A 19,641-nucleotide genomic window follows, 5' to 3' on the forward strand; every position below is an offset into this window, starting at 1 on the left:
CAAGTTACCCAATGTGGTATATCAGAGAGACATGCCTAGATGGAGGGAGATAGGTCAGAAGTGGAGAGGTAGATCAATGAATCTTCAGCCCAGGGCTCATGGTTAAAGCTATGTGAGTAGATGCAACCCTTAAGAGTTTAGGGTAAAAGGGGAAGGGGAGGGTGCCAGGAAAACATTTTTAGTGCTTTCTTTAATTTTCTTTCTTTACCAAGATAAATCCAGTTTTCCTGTACCTTGTATCCTCCTCCACCTGAACGGAATCTCTCCTCCAGAGAGCCTGGGCTCCCCAGCTCATTGTAATGACAGTTACAATTGTGAAACTCAAAGCTAAGAAAAACAGAAAATGTTCTCAAAGACTGAACTCTTGCCTGCACTGTACATACAGGACCCAGTTTTGCCCACTTACCTCTGTGCACCTCACATCAAAACCAAACTGGAACAGTGCAGCCAGAGTGCAGATTCTGGCTCTGGGTAGGTTAAGGTGTAAATTTCTCAGCATAACTACTAAATCAGAATACTCCATATGTCCAGCCTGGGGGGAGCCAAGGTTACCATGGAAACCTTAATTTCAGTGCCTGATTTCTGACTTGATGTGATCATGTTGACAAGATTTTTACATTTAACTCTGTTGAGAGGAGATTAAAACCTTAATCTCTGCTGATTTCACAGGGTCCTTCCACACACACGGCCATCACTGCCTCCTTCCACAGTCCCAGGGAGAGCATCGTAACTGAGTCAGGCTGACCACGGGTCAAATCCTTTTCTCAGTTGTATAGAACAGTCTCTAGTTCTGTCCATACACTCACATTCCTACACCCCCTTTGAGCCTTCAAGATGTCTTTGTTTAAGGTGGCAATTTTAGCTGCAGTGACATCTGCCAGACAGATGTAAGAATTGGGCTCACTTTATCTCCCAGGCCCCGACTCTCTGTCTTCAGCTCTTCCCTGAGATGACATTCCATCTCTCATTGGCAGTCATCCAGAAGGTGAACACCCAATTCCATATCCGCCATCCTGTCCCAAGCCCTTTTTTTCCCCCATGGGCTGGGGTGATGGCCTCTGGGCGCTAAGGGTGCTGAAGTTCTATGGATCTTCTCAGGAAGGTTTGGTAATCATCTGCTGTTTCAAGAAGGTACATCACTCTGCTTCCTTGCTTATGGGTGAACCAAGTACCAGAGTCCCAAGCAGGACAAGTTTCTCTGTGCTGAGATTCCTGGGAGTGGGGGATCTGGTTTCCATTCCTGAGGAGCAGAACAACAATCATGGTGCTCTCCATACTTGCTCATAAAGTTCAAGATCTTTTCTCATCCAAGAATGCCTCCTTCCCTCCTAGGGTCGCCAGGTAAAGGTGCATCCTCCATCTGCTGATAGGTGGGAGAAAGTGAGAGAGGCAAGCCCCTCTGTCAAGGCTGATTCCCCACTCTGTCACTCCGAGTGCAGAAGTGGGACCCACAAGGATTTTAAAAATTAATACTGGCCACTCCAGGACTGTATTAAACTCCCAAGGTCACAGCTTCTCTCTGACCTTGGCTTGGTAAACGCTGCCACCACCCAAATGCACCAAAAAAAAATAACCACCATCTTTGAACCCAGGAAGGAGCACTTGGGAATTCCTCCCTGTTGGGTACCCTCCAGCCCTTTCACACACACACACACACACACACACACACACCTCCAGGGAAGAGCTGAGAAAGAAAACGAAGGAAATCAGCTGTGGCTACCAGCTAATCAAACAACATGCACAACCCTCTTAGGACACCAAAAATCCAATCCTGTTCTTAAAAAAGGTAAATTTTATTAAAAACAAAAAGAAAGAAAATACATCTGGAACTTAGGCTTTTGCTAGATTTTAAAAGAGCAACTCCAAAAATCAAGCACCCAAAATAGCTTTCTTGAGGGTTCAGCTTACAGGTTACAAGCAAACAAAAGCATCTGGGTTTAGCGCAGAGGAGTCCACAAGCCAATAAGAAATAAAAGAAATAACCCTGATCGCGTCTAGCTAAACATTCTGATCTACTTACACATGTGGAGTTCAGACACGTAGTTCTAGGCGGGATCTGATGATTTATGATCCTACCTGGCTTAGCTGCTTATAGCATGGCTGCTCTGTCCCTCCAGCCCAGAGAACAACCGACAAAGGGGAAGTTTCTTTCCCAATTTTAAAAAGTTCGACCTTCCCATTGGCTCTTTTGGTCAGGTGCCCACTTTTTTTTCTTTACCTGGGTTTTTTTTAACCCTTTACAGGTAAAGCAAGTAAAGAACAGCTACCAAGAGGGTTTATTTATCACACCCTCCCTAGTAATTCTCTTCTCCCATTCTGCCCTTCTCCCCCTGAACGAGAGGTGCTGCCATCCAGCGTGGCACTTCCTTCTCCCATTTCAGAGCTCTTTGCCGTCTTCTCTGGTGGAAGAGAAGGGGTGGACTGTGCCACGGTTCCTTTTTTCCTCTTGTTCCCTGTAGAGGGGAGCTGTAATGCTGCATGTCCTTAGCTGTCCCTGGTGGGAGGATGAAAGACTAGAGGGTTATGCCAAAACCCATGAGTAGTGCTTAGTTATCATTATGCAATGCTAGTTACCAAGCAACAGCACTAGTAGTGGGGGAGCATCTTAAATTGATGTGGCACTGTACATAACATGATGAGGTCTTGCTGAAGAACTCAACACAGGCAGGACAAGTCAAGCACAGGAGGGTCTTTAGGTGTGGGTGTGTCCCAGTGCCATCGATTGGAGACTTACGGTATTAGTGTCCGCACGGGTCACGCATGCACAGTAGGCGTCTTGCAGTGTGATTGGTGCCACTTCTAGTGTGCACACAACCCGAGCCCTCCAGTTCCTTCTTAACCATCCTTGGCTGAAGACGGACCTCTGAGGCAGTGTTGGCACTGTTCCCTAAAACAGAAAAATATTTTAAATAGCTTGTTAGTTCGAAAGTAATAGTTAGTGTTAGTTTTATTGGGGGAAAAAATGGTTTAGTTTCTTTAGCTACCTCCCGCAGGGACGGTTAGCTGTTAAGGTGCCTGGCTCCCTAGGCTTCAAATGCTGCTGCTCCTGCCGCAAAGCTCTGCCCGTTTCAGACTGATGCTCATTGTGCGTACGCTGTCTGGGGGAGGCGCATATCCCCCCAAAATGTGTCCATTGTAGCAGTTTGAAAGCCAGAACCTGACATGACCGGATTCTCCGGCTAAAAATGATTTAATGGAAAAATCCGTACAACCTGAATTGGGCAAGTAGACTGCCTCTCCGGGCACTCCTCCAACTGAAAAAGGAGACGTACCTTCTAAAAGACCAAAGAGGGCTTAGAGTTCTCCTCAGAGAGCACCGCAAAAACATCAGCAGTCTCCTGCTTGGTCGCTACCCCCGATGCCGACATATGCTCAGGTGAGCAGCTACGATGCTCCGGGGACCTCCAGCATCGCCAAGGCCTGAGCAAAGGAGACGGAGTCACGGCACAGACAAAGACATGCCTCCTCCATGGCACCAAGTTCACCCGTAACGGACTTGCCACCGAGTTTCTCCTCCGGTATCATGCCTCTGCCCCCGACACCAACAGTGCAGTTGGCACCAGTGGAGAAAACCAAGACCACACCGACCAAACATTCACAGCATAAGTCAGCGCCGGCGAGAGCAGACCCCACAGCACTGACGGTCCAAGCATCGGCACCGACACAGTCTCTGCTGCAACAGATACTTGATGATATCGTTGGCACTGCACTCCCTGGTACTCGGTACCGAGGGCTCCCCTACAGGTTATGGAGGAGATCCCAACAGCTCTCATGATATGGCACATTTTTCTAGCAAAGACAGTTATGAGATGCAGGAACAAAGCACCTTCTCACGGTGCCATTCCTCACTGAAAGCACACCGACCACCTTGGAGCCAAGATACCACCAGACAGCTCAACCATGGTGCGGACCCCCATGGATGTACCCTCCAATGGCCTTCCCCATACAATGGGCATACTGGGAATGCTGGGCAACTTACTGCGGTCCACACTTCAGGCCACCACAGTTCATAGAGGCAAACTACGGTCCCACACCACAGCTCACAGAGGCTCAGGAAGTTGGGGATGACATGGAAATTGGCACAGACCAGGAGGCTACGTCTCCTGCACACAATTCTTCCTCTTCCCCAGATGAGGCGATTATGCCACCACTGCCTACTTCGGCAGACAATTTCAAACAGTTCCAGGAACTGTTTAAACGGGTTACCCAAAGCCAAGATATCTCGTTGAAGGAAGCGCAGATGAACCAGCACATGTTGGTACAGACATTACAATCGTCATCTACCTCCAAGATAACTCTTCCCGTCAACGATGCCCTCTTGGAACCAGCGGAAACAGTCTGGCAGACACCGGCCTCAATTCCCCCAATGTGCAAAAGGGCAGATAGAAAGTATTCTGTCCCTGCAAAAAGGGCAGGCTTTCTCTTTGCCCATCCGCCTCCCAATTCCTTGGTAGTCGATGCCGCTAACCAGTGCGGCAAGCAAACCCAGTATAGATTGACACCACAGGATAAAGAACGCAAGAGGTTCGACCTGCTCAGGCACGAAGTTTATTCAGAGTTGCCAACTATTCCACCTTGTTGGCAAAATACGATTACGATAACTATGGGAAACTTAGTTCGTTCACAGCAGAGTTCCCCTGGGAGAAAACGAGGGTCAACTCCTAGCCAGAGCAGCCCTCCATGTGTCCCTAGACATTGCGGAAATCGCAGCCAGAACCACAGCCGTAGGGATGACCGGGCATCCTGTGCAGGCCTCGGGCATCCCTAGAGAACTACCAACGAAAGTAGAAGACCTACCATTTGATTGAGAAAAGTTGTTTTCAAATAAAACTGACGAGGTGCTCCACGTAATGAAGGATTCTCGGGCCACTCTGCGCATTCTGGGGATTTATACCCCCGTCTACAAAGAGAAGACGGTACCAACCTTATCAGAGACCCAGAGACTCCTCCAACCATCGACAGCAACAATGGTTTTACGATAATCAACTGCAACACTCACTGCGTCAGAGAGCACCCCAATCCCAAGCACCAACTTCCCAATCGGCTTCTCCTAAACCACAATTTTGAAGATTTGGTTGAGGGTCTGAACGACCTCATAAGAACAGCCATACTGGGTCAGACCAAAGATCCATCTAGCCCAGTATCCTGTCTTCTGACAGTGGCCAATGCCAAGCGCCCCAGAGTGAATGAACAGGTAATCATCAAGTGATCCAATCCCTGTCGTTCATTCCCAGCTTCTTGCAAACAGAGGTTAGGGATACCATCCCTGACCATCCTGGATAATAGCCGTTGATGGACCTATCCTCCATGAATTTAGCTAGTTCATTTTTGAACCCTCTTATAGTCTCTTGGCCTTCACAACATCCTCTGGCAATGAGTTCCACAGCTTGACTGTGCGTTGTGTGAAGAAATACTTCCTGTTGTTTATTTTAAACCTGCTTCCTATTAATTTCGTTTGGTGACCCCCTAGTTCTTGTGTTATGAGGAGGAGTAAATAGCACCTCCTTATTTTCTTTCTCCACACCAGTCATGATTTTATGGACCTCTATCATATCCCCCGCTTAGTCTTCTCTTTTCCAAGCTGAAAAGTCCCAGTCTTATTAATCTCTCCTCATATGGACATTGTTCCATCCCCCTAATCATTTTTGTTGCCCTTTCCTGAACCTTTTCCAATTCCAATATATCTTTTTTGAGATGGGGCAACCACATCTGTATGCAGTATTCATTATGTACCATGGATTTATATATAGGCAATATAAATTGCCTCCCCCACAAGCAGTGCCTATTCCCAATCCATTCCCATGTTTTGGTCATCGCCTTCACCCATTCTATCACATCTGGGCCTCAATTACATTGGACCAATGGGTTTTAGAAATAATCTGTTCGGGATATACCATCCCCTTCACCTTCTGACCACCTACCCTGCCCTCCTCCCCGTCCCTTTACAGTGGCCCTTCTTTTATGGCAAGAAATCGATCATCTACAAGTACCCTCGCAATACAGGAGGAAGGGATTTTACTCCCATTATTTCTTGACCCAGAAGAAGAATAGGGGATGGAGACCTATCTTAGACCTCAGGAAGCTCAACAAGTTTGTACGCTTCCAAAAGTTCAAAATGGTCACACTGGGCACGATACTTCCAGTGCTGCAACAGGGGGACTGGTTTTCAGCCCTCAACCTCCAAGATGCTTTTTTCCATCTCACCATTCATCCTGCTCATAGAAAACACCTGTGATTCACAGTAGGACACGAACACTTTCAGTACAGAGTCCTACCATTCGGCCTAGCTACTGTTCCAAGAGTTTTCTCCAAAATCCTAGCGGTAGTTGTAGCACATTTACGCAAACAGGGAATAATGATCTTCCCTTATCTGGACGATTGCCTTCTCAAAGGACCAACTCAACAAGAAACAATGGACACAGTCCAAACCACTATCACTTTAATCCCAGTCCAACGGCTGGTCTTCATTGGGGCACATCTCGACCAGATTCACAACTCTGACAAATCTTATCTCAGAGGTCTGAGTCAGCCCTCAAATACTGGCTTGTACTGTTAGGCACATGGCAGCCACAATGTTTGTGGTGTGACACGCAAGAATATGTATGTGCTACCACCAGGGCTGGTTAAGCACGAGTATACATACCCAGCAAGCACAGCCTACACAAATGACTCAAAAGTACCACCCAGTGTCCTGGACTCTACACTGACCTGAAAATGTTCGTATGGGCATCCCATTCCAACAGGAAGCCCCATCAATTGTGATCACCACAGATGCCTCGCTGATAGGATGGGGCGCCCATATGCATCAACACGGTTCAAGTCAAATGATCTCCTGTGGAGACTCAGTTACACATCAATCTACTAGAGCTATGTGCAGTCTGCAATGCCTGCAGGCATTTCCTATCTCATACAAAGAACAAATCCATTCGCATTATGATTGACAACATTGCATGCATGTTTTACATCAACCACCAAGGAGGCGCTCATTCACTCGCTGAGTACCGAAGCCATGAAGCTATGGAACTGGTGCGTGTGAGGGGATCCCCAGTGTGCAGCCTGGGACTGTGGGACCACTGTGCCGCCCCACACCCACCTAGATTGCATGAATGCTCCCAGAGCCACTCATGAATCACACAGAGAAAGGCACCAGCCAAATCCCCCCAGCTCCCAGCCTTGTACCTCAGGAATATACCATCTTGCACTGCTTGAGATGAGCAGTGCAGATTTATTAATTGGTTCACTACTTCATCAATGGAAAGTGGATGTACACCAGCCTTTGTAAACCTGAGCAGATTACCTGTGAGTTTGCCTGAAGTGTTTGGTAAAGATAAACAGTTAAACAAATGTATTGACTACAAAAGAGATTTTAAGGGATTAAGCGGGAGTGGTGGCTGCGGCCAGGAGCCCCGGGCCCTTTTAACTCGCCCGGGTGGGGCGCCGGGGTCCTAGGCATGCACGGGGTCAGTACTGAGTTTCTAATCTGCCGGGGGATGCTTCCCCCCCCCCGGCTTTGCCCAGACTCCGTCCCCACTCCATCCCTTCCCCCAAGGCCCTGCTCAGCCTTTTCCCTCCCCTTCCCCGCCCAGTTCTGCCCCCTCCCCCAAGCACACTGCGTCCTCGCTCCTCCCCCGCTCCCCGCCAGTGCCTCCAGACGTCATGAAACCGCTGAACTACGGCAGGCGGTAGGTGCTGGGAGGGAGGGGGAGATACTGCTCGGCAGGGCCAGCCAGTGGGCAGGAGGCACTGGGGGGAGGGGGAGGTTCTGGTAGGAGGGTTGCTGGTGGGTGCTCAGCACCCACTATTTTTTTCCTCTGGGCGCTCCAGCCCCAGAGCACCCATGGAGTTAGCGCCTACGCGGGGTGGTACTGGCAGCAGCGAAGGCAGCCGGGCGGGCCTGTGGAAGCCCTGGCCATGCTGGAAGAGTGGGCCCAGCCGTGTAGCCGGCAGCTCGCTGGGCACCAGCCAGCGCAGGCGCAGCACCGCCCGAATGTCGGGTACCACGGCCGGGGCTTGTGCATGTGTTCACCAGCCGCCGCACGTGGTCCAGCTCCAGCCTGCCCTGCAAGACTCAAACCTCAGCCATCCCTTTCTAGGGGGCCCATTGACTGTTCTGTTCTGCCCGGGCCTGCTTCTCAGTGTCCTTGTTGCTTGCAGCATAGGTGGGGGCAGGAGAAAGGCCAATCCTGGCCCCCCTGTGTTCTGCTTTATACCCTTAGCCCATGTGCTTGGAGAACACAAGTCTAGGCATGTCTGGCGGCATTGCTGAGTGCCCAGACAAGGTTGAGCAATTCCCCTGGTGTGGCCTCATGCAGGTGAGTCATTGCATTGTAGCTCCCTTGCTGGACAATGGCTGTTGATGGTTGTTTCACACCCCGCCTGGCCGTTGGTTACTTTCCTTGCTGTTGTTTCTAGGGAGCTAATATCTGGCTGATTGCCCAATTTACAGCACGCCTTAGTGACAATCATACAACACAATTCTTAGAACTTCATATGCATTAATGATACACATGTATGGATAGAGAAATGACTTTCAGCAGATCACAACCTTTTCCCTGATGCCTTACATGGCCTGCTTTCTATGCAAGATCACAATTGTATATAAATGAGGAATATGGGGGTTCCAGGGTGCTCCCCCAAGGTACAGACTATCACAGTGCATACAACACACCATATACATTTCGACCCCCTATATGCCCTGCTGTCCGAATGCAATGGTGGACACGCTCAGTGGGTACTTCTCCCGAGACCACGAATGGGAGATGAAGGGGGGAGTTTTGAGATCCATTTTACATCAGTGGGGCACTCCCCTCATTGACTTGTTTGTATCACCAACAACCCGCAAATGTGCAATGTTCTGCTCGAGAGTGGCAATGGGACCCCGATCACTGGGGAACGCCTTTCTCATCAAATGGGATGCACAACTCATGTATGCATTCCCACTGATATCACATGTGATACACAAGATACGAACAGACATGGCCAAGGTTATCCCCATAGTCCTGACATGGCCCAAACAAGCATGGTACCCTTACCTGATGCGCATGGCGACATGTGCCCCTCATGCTCTCCCTCATTGTCCGGACCTACTGTCGCAGCACAACAGTCGCACCCTTCACCCAAATCTGGAGATACTCCACCCAGGGGCGGCTCTAGCTTTTTTGCCACCCCAAGCACGGCAGGCAGGCTGCCTTCGGTGGCGCGCCTGCGGGAGGTCTGCCGCTCCTGCGGCTTTGGCATACCCGCCACCGAATCCGCGGAACCGGCGGACCTCCTGCAGGCATGCTGCCGAAGGCTGCCTGACTGTCGCCCTCGCAGGGACCGACAGGGCGCCCCCCCGTGGCTTGCCGCCCCAGGCACGCGCTTGGTGCGCTGGTGCCTGGAGCCGCCGCTGACTCCACCTACAAGCGTGGCTCCTACATGGTTCCATTATGATGAACTAGCCTGCTTGGAACAAGTTAAACGTGTTACTAAACAGCATAAAGGTGACCACGCATAATACTTGCCTCCAAAAATGGAAGGAGTTCTCCTCCTGGTGTCAAGAAAAACACTTGACAGCCCCTACAGCACCATGACCATTAGTGCTGGAATACCTGCTGGAGTAGAAACGTTCGGGTTTAGCAACGAGTTCAATCAAAGTCCATCTGGTGGCCATTACTGCCTTCCATCATGAAATCGATGGGACCTCGATCTTTGCACACCCAATTACTAAACGTTTCCTCACCGGTCTCCAGAACATCTACCCAAAAGTTCGCCAACCTACCCCTGCCTGGGACCTCAATCTGGTGGTGTGATCTGGTGAGGCATTTCCATTCAAACTCTTAGCCACCTGCTCGCTGCTACATTTATCCTTTCTGGTGCCTATTACTTCTGCCAGACAGGTGAGTGCGATAGGGGCACTCCTGGCTGATCTTCTCTACACAATATTCCTTAAAGACAAGGTCACGCTACATCCATACCCAAAATTCCTACCAAAGTAACATCAGCCTTTCACATGAACCAAACAATCCATCTTCCCACATTCTATCCTAAGTCTCACATTACTCCAACAAAAGCTGTCCTGCACACGTTGGACGTTAGGCATGTGCTAGTGTTTTACCTTGAAAGGACCGACCCTTTCCAGAAATCCTCTAGACTTTTTGTCTCTACTACTGAGCGTTCGAAAGGAGACGCAATATCCACTCAGAGATTATCTAAATGGATCTCCACATACATTCAGAATTGCTCTTGCTTGCGGAGTACAGACCGGCCTGCGCACATCAGAGTGCATTCTACTCAATCGGTTTCAACCTCGATAGTGAGGAACATACAATGTTCCAATACTAGAGATTTGTAAGGTGGCCACGTGAGCCTCTGTCCACACATTCATTAAGCACTATGCAATTGCTCCCAACTCCAGGGCCGATGCTATAGTGGGCCTAACTGGACTCACCTCAATGACTCAAGCGAATCCAAAGTCCCTCCTGCCTTCTGTGGGGCACTGCTCTACAGTCACCTAAAGAGCACCCACAGGGACAGCACTTGAAGAAGAAGAGATGGTTACTCACTTTGTCAGTAACTGAGGTTCTTCAAGATGGGTGTCCCTGTGGGTGCTCCACTCCCCACCCTCCTCCCCTCTACTTTGGAGCTCGCAGTGGGGACTCTGCGTAGAGAAGGAACTGGTGGGCTCAGGTCGTACGCACATTAGAAGCGGTACCAATGGCACCGTGAGACACCTGCTGCACATTTGTGACTTGTGCAGACACTGCTACCATACCGCACAGACACCTAAAGTGCAGCACCCACAGGGGCACATCTTGAAGGGCCTCAGTTACTGCACAAGGTGAGCAACCTTCTCTTCCTGTACTGTGATGCCAGAGTGCCCATTGGAGCCTGAAACTGACCACTCACTGGGAACATGGAGAAATTCTGCAGTAGCCAAGCCTTTGTCAGCTGGCAGCAGCATTTCAGAAGTGACTTTTCTGATCTGATGCCAGCTCGTCTATGTGGATATGCAAAGCTGTAAGGCTCTGTATTAATCTAGAAGCTACATACGCTAAACACACCGGCACGCACACAAGCTCTGAAGTGTGTGCACATCTGAACGTACTGATGAATCTCACGCCCACCCCGTACACATTTCAAACTGTTCGCAGATAGTGGTTTAATGATGATGCACTAAGATGGGAAGAAAACAAAAACCTGAATCAGAATACATTTCAGAACAAAAGTTTAAAAAAAAACAAAAACATGAGAAAAGGATGAAGTTGAGTGTATGCGCTGCAAATGGTGTGACCCAGTTATTAAATGTAACTAGTTATAGGCTAATAGTTCTCAGTCTACAACAGTAAAGTGTTCATTCACATGAAAAGTTTTATTGGGGGATTAGAGAGCTATTGTTTTCTTAAACTCAGAGGTGGCCTGTTTTGGTTTCTGTTTTAGTTCTGCAGCAAACCACATTGATTAACAGAATTCAAAGCATTAAGCTCCTGAATACTTTCTCCCCGTCTTTCTGTCCACCAAAATAAACTACAATATTTACCCAGAAAAATTATTCATATTTTTGCCCTGATTTTCACCTGTTTTTGTTGTTGTGGTAATAAACACTGATAAATTCCTGGGAAGAGTTAAAATAAAAACAGAACATGAAGGGCCCTATATATGTGACACCGTAGATGCTTAATCTACGTTTAATGCATCCATTTCAGCCAACCTCCATGGAGGCTCTTGAGCAAAGAGGAATAACCCCTTCTTACAGCTGAACTGCTAATGCCTTTAAACAGTCATAGCAACTCCATCACTCCATGGTCCAGACCAGTGGTTCTCAACCTGTTTACCATCATGGGCTGCAGATGCAGCTCTCTGTGTTATGTGGGCCTTATCCCCACAATATCTATACTACCCGCATGGCCTTGAGGATGTCACATGGGCTGCAGCCGTGTGTTGATTGGGCCCCAAGTGGCCCACAAACCAAGAACCACTAATCCAGACTGATGTCAAATGACAGGAAAGATCAAATGCGCTTGGCTGCCATTTCAAATGATTCATCTTTCAAGTAGGAGATCTGTTGTGGGGGGGAGGGGTGACTGTCGGGGGTAATACTGGGTTAATTTCAGGTGCTTCACTCCCTGTTGGGTTGTTTAAAGCTTAGGCTACTGGTACTGCCTGGGCTGTAGGGAGGGGAGCTGCCAAGCGCTGAGTAGTGCTGGCCATTCATTGGTTTTTCAGTCTGGCAGCAGTTTTGGAAAAAAAATGGGTGTGGGAATTTTTTGTGAATTAAAAAAGTCCCCTTTGCGTCTGTTGTAGAGCAGGGCAGCCAGGGTGGGTCTCCCATATGCCGCATGAGAGCCCTGACCACTAGACTGAAGTTATAAAAGGGGCAGCAGCCCCTTCTCCATCTCCCCCCAGTTTGTGAAGGCCCAAAACTACTTGTGTCCTATTAGGGAACAGTTTCAGGTTGATCAAAACTGCATTTTTCACTGAATAAACTATTTGTCTGAAAAACTTCCCCCAGCTCTAGCTACAAGCAAGAGCTTCTGGGGTCTTGGCTAACCTAGGAAAGTGGCATCACGGCCCTACTATCACTTAGATGCAGAGTGCTTGGTGCCATATGGGAGCCTGGCCTTGCCCAAAGCATTCACAATTGGTCACCCACATGGGTTACAATGAAACCTGGCTGACACTCCCCAGGGTACAGTCTGGATGGTTGAACAGCTGTGTCCTCTCAACCCTCCAACCTGGGGGGCCTTTTGCACTGCCTGGCTGTGAGAACAGCCACTCCTGCCCTGTTCTCAGACAGCCTCTAGCATGCAAAATCACTCCCCGCTGAATGATACGAGTGCTTTTAGCCAGCCACTCCTGAATTGTATTGCAGAGTGATACCAGCAAATTCCCAGGCCCAGACCTGTCCCTAGAAATGTGCATCTTGTACTGCCCAGCTCTTTCCTTCTGTGCAGAACAAGCTCATAGAAAGTCTATCATTTCATTAATAGAAAATGACATGCACAAACCCTGTTATCCCAAATGAAGTTTTCCAAACACACACTGGTCTAGATAAAACAATAAAAGAACTTTATTAACTACAGAAAGATAGATTTTAAGTGATTACAAGTAATGAGGCATAAAAGTCAGACTTGGTTACGAAGAAATAAAAGGTAAAATGCAAATTAATACCTAACTTAACAAGCTAAGTGAATTCAAAGCAAAGGTTTCTCTCACCACATACCTTAGCAATCTGGCTGGGTCTTTCAGCCAGGACCCCTCCCCCAGTTCAGTTATACTGTCTTTGTCTTTCAAACGTTGTTGAGGCCGTGAGTAGAGATGAGGGGGGAGAGGTGATTTGTGACCTTTGTTCTCCCTTCTTATAGCATTTCTCTTCTTTGAGAATCCTCTCCAGCTGGGGTTAGGCAACAGCAAGTCTCTTTGCCAAGATGTAAATTTCTCATCCACACGCCCCTTCCTGCCAAAGAATGGCCACTTACCCAGATGATTGTCCAGTTGAGTTTGTGACACCTGGCTGAGGTGTCTGTTTGCCTTTTGTCTCTGAGGAACTGGTTTGGGATATTTTCCCAGCTTTGGAATATGCCTTAGTAACATCATACAGTAGAATCTTATAACTTTACAGACAGTGTTGCCGTACATATTTTACCAGGACAATAATGATCAGTGAATTATGAGTTTTCAAATGATATCTCACAAGGCATACTTTGTACAAATTTATCATAGTTTTGTAAAAGTGATGAACATACAGGTATAGTCTGTCACACTGACTTTGTCTTATAGTCTGCTTATAAAAGCTACAATCCACAGTTTATTGACTGAAATATCAAAGAGCAGGCAGTATGGTGTACGTTACGGAACCATTGTGTGAAAAACAAACCATTCTGGCATAAGGCTAGTCCCGCGGAGACAGCAAGAGCCTCCGTTTCATTCTGTGGAGATGCAGGGAAGGCTATTCCAGATGGCAGGAGCAGTGCATTAGAGGCCAGAAAAGCATTTATATCACGGCGGCTCTCCCGGGCTCTGCAGATTTGCCTCACATTGATTATGCCTGGCACAGAAATGGAGCCTAGAAGTGATTAGAGGCTCTGTTCACACATCTGCTGCAATGTGAAATTTCTCTAAGCCACCAGAGGGAGCCTGCTGGCTATTAAAAGGAATTTACCCTCCAGTCTCATGAACTGTTCAGCACAGGACATTGATTTCCATGTAACTCAACCTGGACCCTAGCTGAATGGTTTGATCTCTGTCAGGGTGTGAGAGTTTTGGGGTGGAGAGGAGGTTGGGAGGGCTCACATTCCAGCAGCTCTTGCCCAGTAGGGCAGAGAACTGCTTGAGATGGTATAAGATCCCGCTGAACCTTTGCCCAAAGCTGTAACTGACGACTCTCTGGGAGGCTGGAAGTTGTTCGGACCCTTCACATCTCTCACCCCCACCCTGTCTCTGACCACACAGCAGCAGTGTCAAAGTCCCAGCTCTAGCTTCTGACGGATCAGCGAGGCCCTAGCTCCTGGCTGCTCACCTCTATCTTCCACTGACAAGCAGCTATCACTAACTGACGTGTGTGTTCTGGGAGATACAAGAGCACAGGCAGGGTGCTGTGCCTAACATCCGGGCCAAAGCTCACCCCTGGGTGCAGACAATGGACTCTGGCTTTCCTAGGCAGTGCCTGGAAGGGCAGGGGGGAGTTAGGGGCTGGCAGTGTGCAGGCAACCCTCAGCTGTTCTATTCTTGGCAAATGCAAACGCTTCCATGGGAGTGCGCGCGACGGGAGCAGAGTGCAGGCTGGGTGTGGGGCTCAAGGTGTTTTGTCTTTTCCTGATGTACCATAGAGGCTGAAGTGAGAGCGCTGCCTCCCTCGTCTCCGAGCAGCCTACAAAGGCACGTCACTTTCGTTATCCCATGTTACAGGTGGCAAACAAGCTGCAGTGAGGGGAGGCAGGAGTGAAGCTAGGAAGACAGATGAGATCTCTGGCTCTCCAGTCTGGTTCCCTGTCCATCAGCCCATACTGGTGACTTCTGCCCCAGTACAGCGTCATTCAAATCAGCCAAGACTCCCATTTCCATGGATTTTGGAACCCCCTTCCTGGCTGATTTGAATGACACTGTATTGACTTGCATTGGCCGTGTTCTTTTTGCATTTGCTGCTGCGCATGGAGCTGTGGAGCCGTGGCTGGACAGTACCTGAGCCTGCAGAAGGACGAACAAAGGGTCCCAGCCAAAGCCCCCCAGACTGGGAAAGAGATTGTCCATGTGGGAGCCTGCCCCACTTCCACGCAGCTCTGGTGTCTGCATAGGCGTGCACAGCCCATTTCATTAGGGTGTGCCCCCAGGGAGCCCCGCCCTAGCCCCGCCCCCATCCACTCCCTCCTACTTCCCGCCCCCTGACTTCCCCCCTCAGAACCCCCAACCCCCTCTGCTCCTTGTCCCCCCCGACTACCCCCTCCTGGGACCCCTGCCCCTAACTGCCCCCCAGGACTCCACCCCCTACCTAAGCCTCCCTGTTCCTTGTCCCCTGACTGCCCCCCTAAGACTCTACCTGTCCCCTGACTGCCCCGACCCTTATTCACACCCCTGCCCCCTGACAGGCCCCCGGGACTCCCATGCCTATCCAACTGCTCCCCGCCCCCTGACAGGACCCCCAGAACTCCTGACCCATACAACCCCCCCCGCTCCCTGCCTCCCCCAACCCCTCTCCACACCTCTGCCTCCTGACAGCCCCCCCAGAACTCCTGACTCATCCAACCCCCCCAGCTCCTTGTCCCCTGACCACCCCCTCCAGAGACCCCCCCCACCCTAACTGCCCCCCCAGGACCCTCCTTGCTCCCTGTCCCCTGACTGCCCTGACCCCTATCCACCCCCTGCCCCCTGAGAGATCCAAGGACTCCCATGATCCATCCAATCCCCCCTGCTCCCTGACTGCCCCCTCCAGAGACCCCCCATCCCTAACCACCACCAGCCCCCGGGATCCCACCCCCTATCCAACCCACCCTGTCCCCTGACTGCCCCCACCCTTTATCCAACCCCCCTGGCCCCGGACCCCTTACCATGAGATGAGGCTCCTAGCCTCCCCGCGGAGCCAAACACTGCCCCGCGGGAGCACGCAGCCCCGGCCCCCAGAGCGCTGCGTGCGGTGGCATGGCTCCAGGGGAGGGAGGAAGATGGGGGAGGGGATGGCGGCTTGCTGCGCTGGGGAGTGGAGCCATTTGCCCATCCCTGCATTAGGGTGTGCCTGGGCACACCCAGCACACCCCGTGCGCACACCTATGTGTCTGGGATAGCTCCTGTCATCTCACCTTCTGATTCTGCAGCACCATCAGTGCCTGTCCTGCAGGGTGCCTGGCAGGTTCCGGCCTACATGCTCCCCTGCAGATGTCTGAGGGGGGAAGTGAGGTGAGCAGGGCGGTGAGGTCACACCTGAGGGCAGGACACGTACAGTGGTACAGTGTTTAGGAAGGCCTGGATAGCAACTATGCCCCCCCCCAATGGCCGCAGCAGCAAGGAGGGAGGCGGAAAGTCTGATTTCTTCACTGTGCTTGGCCTCGAAAGTCGTGTGAGAGCCGGGGGAAGGCCTGTCCCCTCTCTGCACTTCCGTTTCCCCACCTGTACAATGAGGAGGATGATACCAACCCATCCCTGTGCTGCACTTTGAAATCTCTGGATGAAAAGTGCCGTTGAGGGGCAGGAGTTATTGTTACCAGCTGGTACGGCAGGAACCGCTGGTAGGTGTGAACATGCAGGGGCCAGGGAAGAGGAGGAGCGAGTCTGTTCCAAATGTGTCTAGCTCAGCTCTGCAAACTTAGCGCAAGCTCCTCAGGGCCTGACCTTCAACCCCGACAGCGCTGCCAGGAGCCCCCCGCACACGCCCAGAGATGTGGAAGCGGCTGTTAGTGTCAGTGAATGGTGCCAGTGGCCCCACTGCCTGTTCGCAGGAGCCCGGCCCCGTCCACTGAGGAGAGCGGTACAAATGGCTGATGTCAGAGCCGGGGGGGAGGGGGGCGCTGGGCAATAGTTTGCACACTGGGGGACTCCCTGGCTCTCAGTGCGAGGGAGGAGCAGGGGAAGCCATGGCAGAGAGGCGAGGGACTGGGGGGGGTGGGCTGTGGAAGCAGGCTGAGCAGCCAGCTGTGTGCTCCCCCCGCGCTGCTCCATGTGGCTGGCTCCCCCACTCCAGCCGTTTCCTTGGAAAAAGATGGATTTTTGGCTGGCTCTTGGGCTCTTGCATTGCTGGAGGGGGCAGGAACGCTGGGGGCTTGGGCCAGGCCTGGCCTCGATGGGGCTCCCCAAACCCAACGCCCTGGCTGGGGAATGGAGCAGGGTCTGTCCAGCCCCCCCATACACACCTACCTGTGGTTCCTCCCCAGCCCCTGTTAACCTCCTTTCACCTGCCAGCCCCACACCAGCCCTGCTCCCTTCTCAGGGGAACCGGAGCTTGGCCGGCCCTGGTGCCACAGCCACATGGTGCTGGGCCCTTCGAGCTTCCCTGGACCCCAGCTCTGCATTGTGGCATCAGCCTGACACTGGCTGTCCCCCATGCCCAAGCCCGAACGTCTACACAGCAGTGAAACAGCCCCGGAGCCCGTGAGCCAGAGACGGAGACGCCGCTAGCTGTGGGGCCCTGGCCTTGCAGGGACGTGCTGGGCCCAGTCCCTCGCGGGAAGGGGAGGGAGTGTCCCAGGTGCAAGTGCTGAGAAGAGGAGAGAACAAGGCAGCGTGTGAACTCTTGGGAGGGGGATGTGGCCCCCAGACTTGTCTCCTCCCCAGCATGTACTGGGGGAGCCCAGCGCTGCCTGCAGTGGAGCTGGAGCGGCCCTGGGGAAGCCTGGAGCTGCCTGTGCTGGATCTGACAGGGAGACGCTGGGACTGGGCAGCAGGGGTGTCCTTGGCTCATGTACCTGCCAGCCCCACATGGTGCTGGGGCCTGGCCTACACACATAGGGGATGGGCTGTGGGGGGGAGTCAGCCCCCCGACCTGCTGCCCCTGAGCAGTTAGCCAAAGCTGGGATCTGCCTCTTGCACAGCCTGGCCTGAGCCAACTGTCTAATCACACAAACCCAAACACCCTTTCCCCGAACCACTGCCCCGCCCCTTCCCCAGAGCCCCGCCCCTTCTCTGAGGCCCCACCCTGCTCATTCCATCCCCCCTTCCTCAGTCACTTTCTTTCACCAGGCTGGGGCAGGAGTTTGGGGTGCAGGAGGGGCTCCAGGCTGAGCCTAGGGTAGGGAGTTGGGGTACAGGAGGGGGTGTGGGGTGAAAACTCTGGGAGGGAGTTTGGGTGCAGGAGGGCGGTCAGGGCTGGGGCAGGGGGTTGGGGTACAGGAGGGGGTGAGGGGTGCGCTTACCTCGGGCGGCAGCGCAGTGGGGCTAAGGCAGGCTCCCTGCCTGCCCTGGCTCGGCTGCCCCTGCCTGCAGCCACTGCTCCCATTGTGATGGGTAGGACCCCCCTCCTGGGGTGCCACCTGATGTGCTGGGGTCCCACTGAGCCCAACCTTTCCACCAGCGTGGGTTTCCACAACCTGTTCTTGCTGTGCTAGGCTCTCAAGCCTTCTCCAGCATACATAAGAACGTAAGAACGGCCGTACTGGGTCAGACCAAGGGTCCATCCAGCCCAGTATCCTGTCTGCCGACAGTGGCCAATGCCAGGTGCCCCAGAGGGAATGAACCTAACAGGTAATGATCAAGTGATCTCTCTCCTGCCATCCATCTCCACCCTCTGACAAACAGAGGCTAGGGACACCATTCCTTACCCAGCCTGGCTAATAGCCATTAATGGACTTAACCTCCATGAATTTATCCAGTTCTCTTTTAAACGCTGTTATAGTCCTAGCCTTCACAACCTCCTCAGGCAAGGAGTTCCACAAGTTGACTGTGCGCTGTATGAAGAAGAACTTCCTTTTATTTTAAACCTGCTGCCCTTTAATTTCATTTGGTGACCCCTAGTTCTTATATTATGGGAACAAGTAAATAACTTTTCCTTATTCACTTTCTCGACACACTCATGATTTTATATACCTCTAACATATCCCCCCTTAGTCTTCTCTTTTCCAAGCTGGAAAGTCCTAGCCTTTTTAATCTCTCCTCATATGGGACCCATTCCAAACCCCTAATCATTGTAGTTGCCCTTCTCTGAACCTTTTCTAATTCCAGTATATCTTTTTTGAGATGAGGAGACCACATCTATACACAGTATTCGAGATGTGGGCATACCATGGATTTATATAAGGGCAATAAGATATTCTCCATCTTATTCTCTATCCCTTTTTGAATGATTCCTAACATCCTGTTTGCTTTTTTGACTGCCGCTGCACACTGCATGGACGTCTTCAGAGAACTATCCACGATGACTCCAAGATCTCTTTCCTGATTAGTTGTAGCTAAATTAGCCCCCATCATATTGTATGTATAGTTGGGGTTATTTTTTCCAATTTGCATTACTTTACATTTATCCACATTAAATTTCATTTGCCATTTTGTTGCCCAATCACTTAGTTTTGTGAGATCTTTTTGAAGTTCTTCACAGTCTGCTTTGGTCTTAACTATCTTGAGCAGTTTAGTATCATCTACAAACTTTACCACCTCACTGTTTACCCCTTTCTCCAGATCATTTATGAATACTGGTAAATTGAATAGGATTGGTCCTAGGATTGATCCTTGGGGAACACCACT

Source organism: Chrysemys picta, chromosome 18 (assembly GCF_011386835.1).
Source record: "Chrysemys picta bellii isolate R12L10 chromosome 18, ASM1138683v2, whole genome shotgun sequence".
NCBI lineage: Eukaryota > Metazoa > Chordata > Testudines > Emydidae > Chrysemys > Chrysemys picta.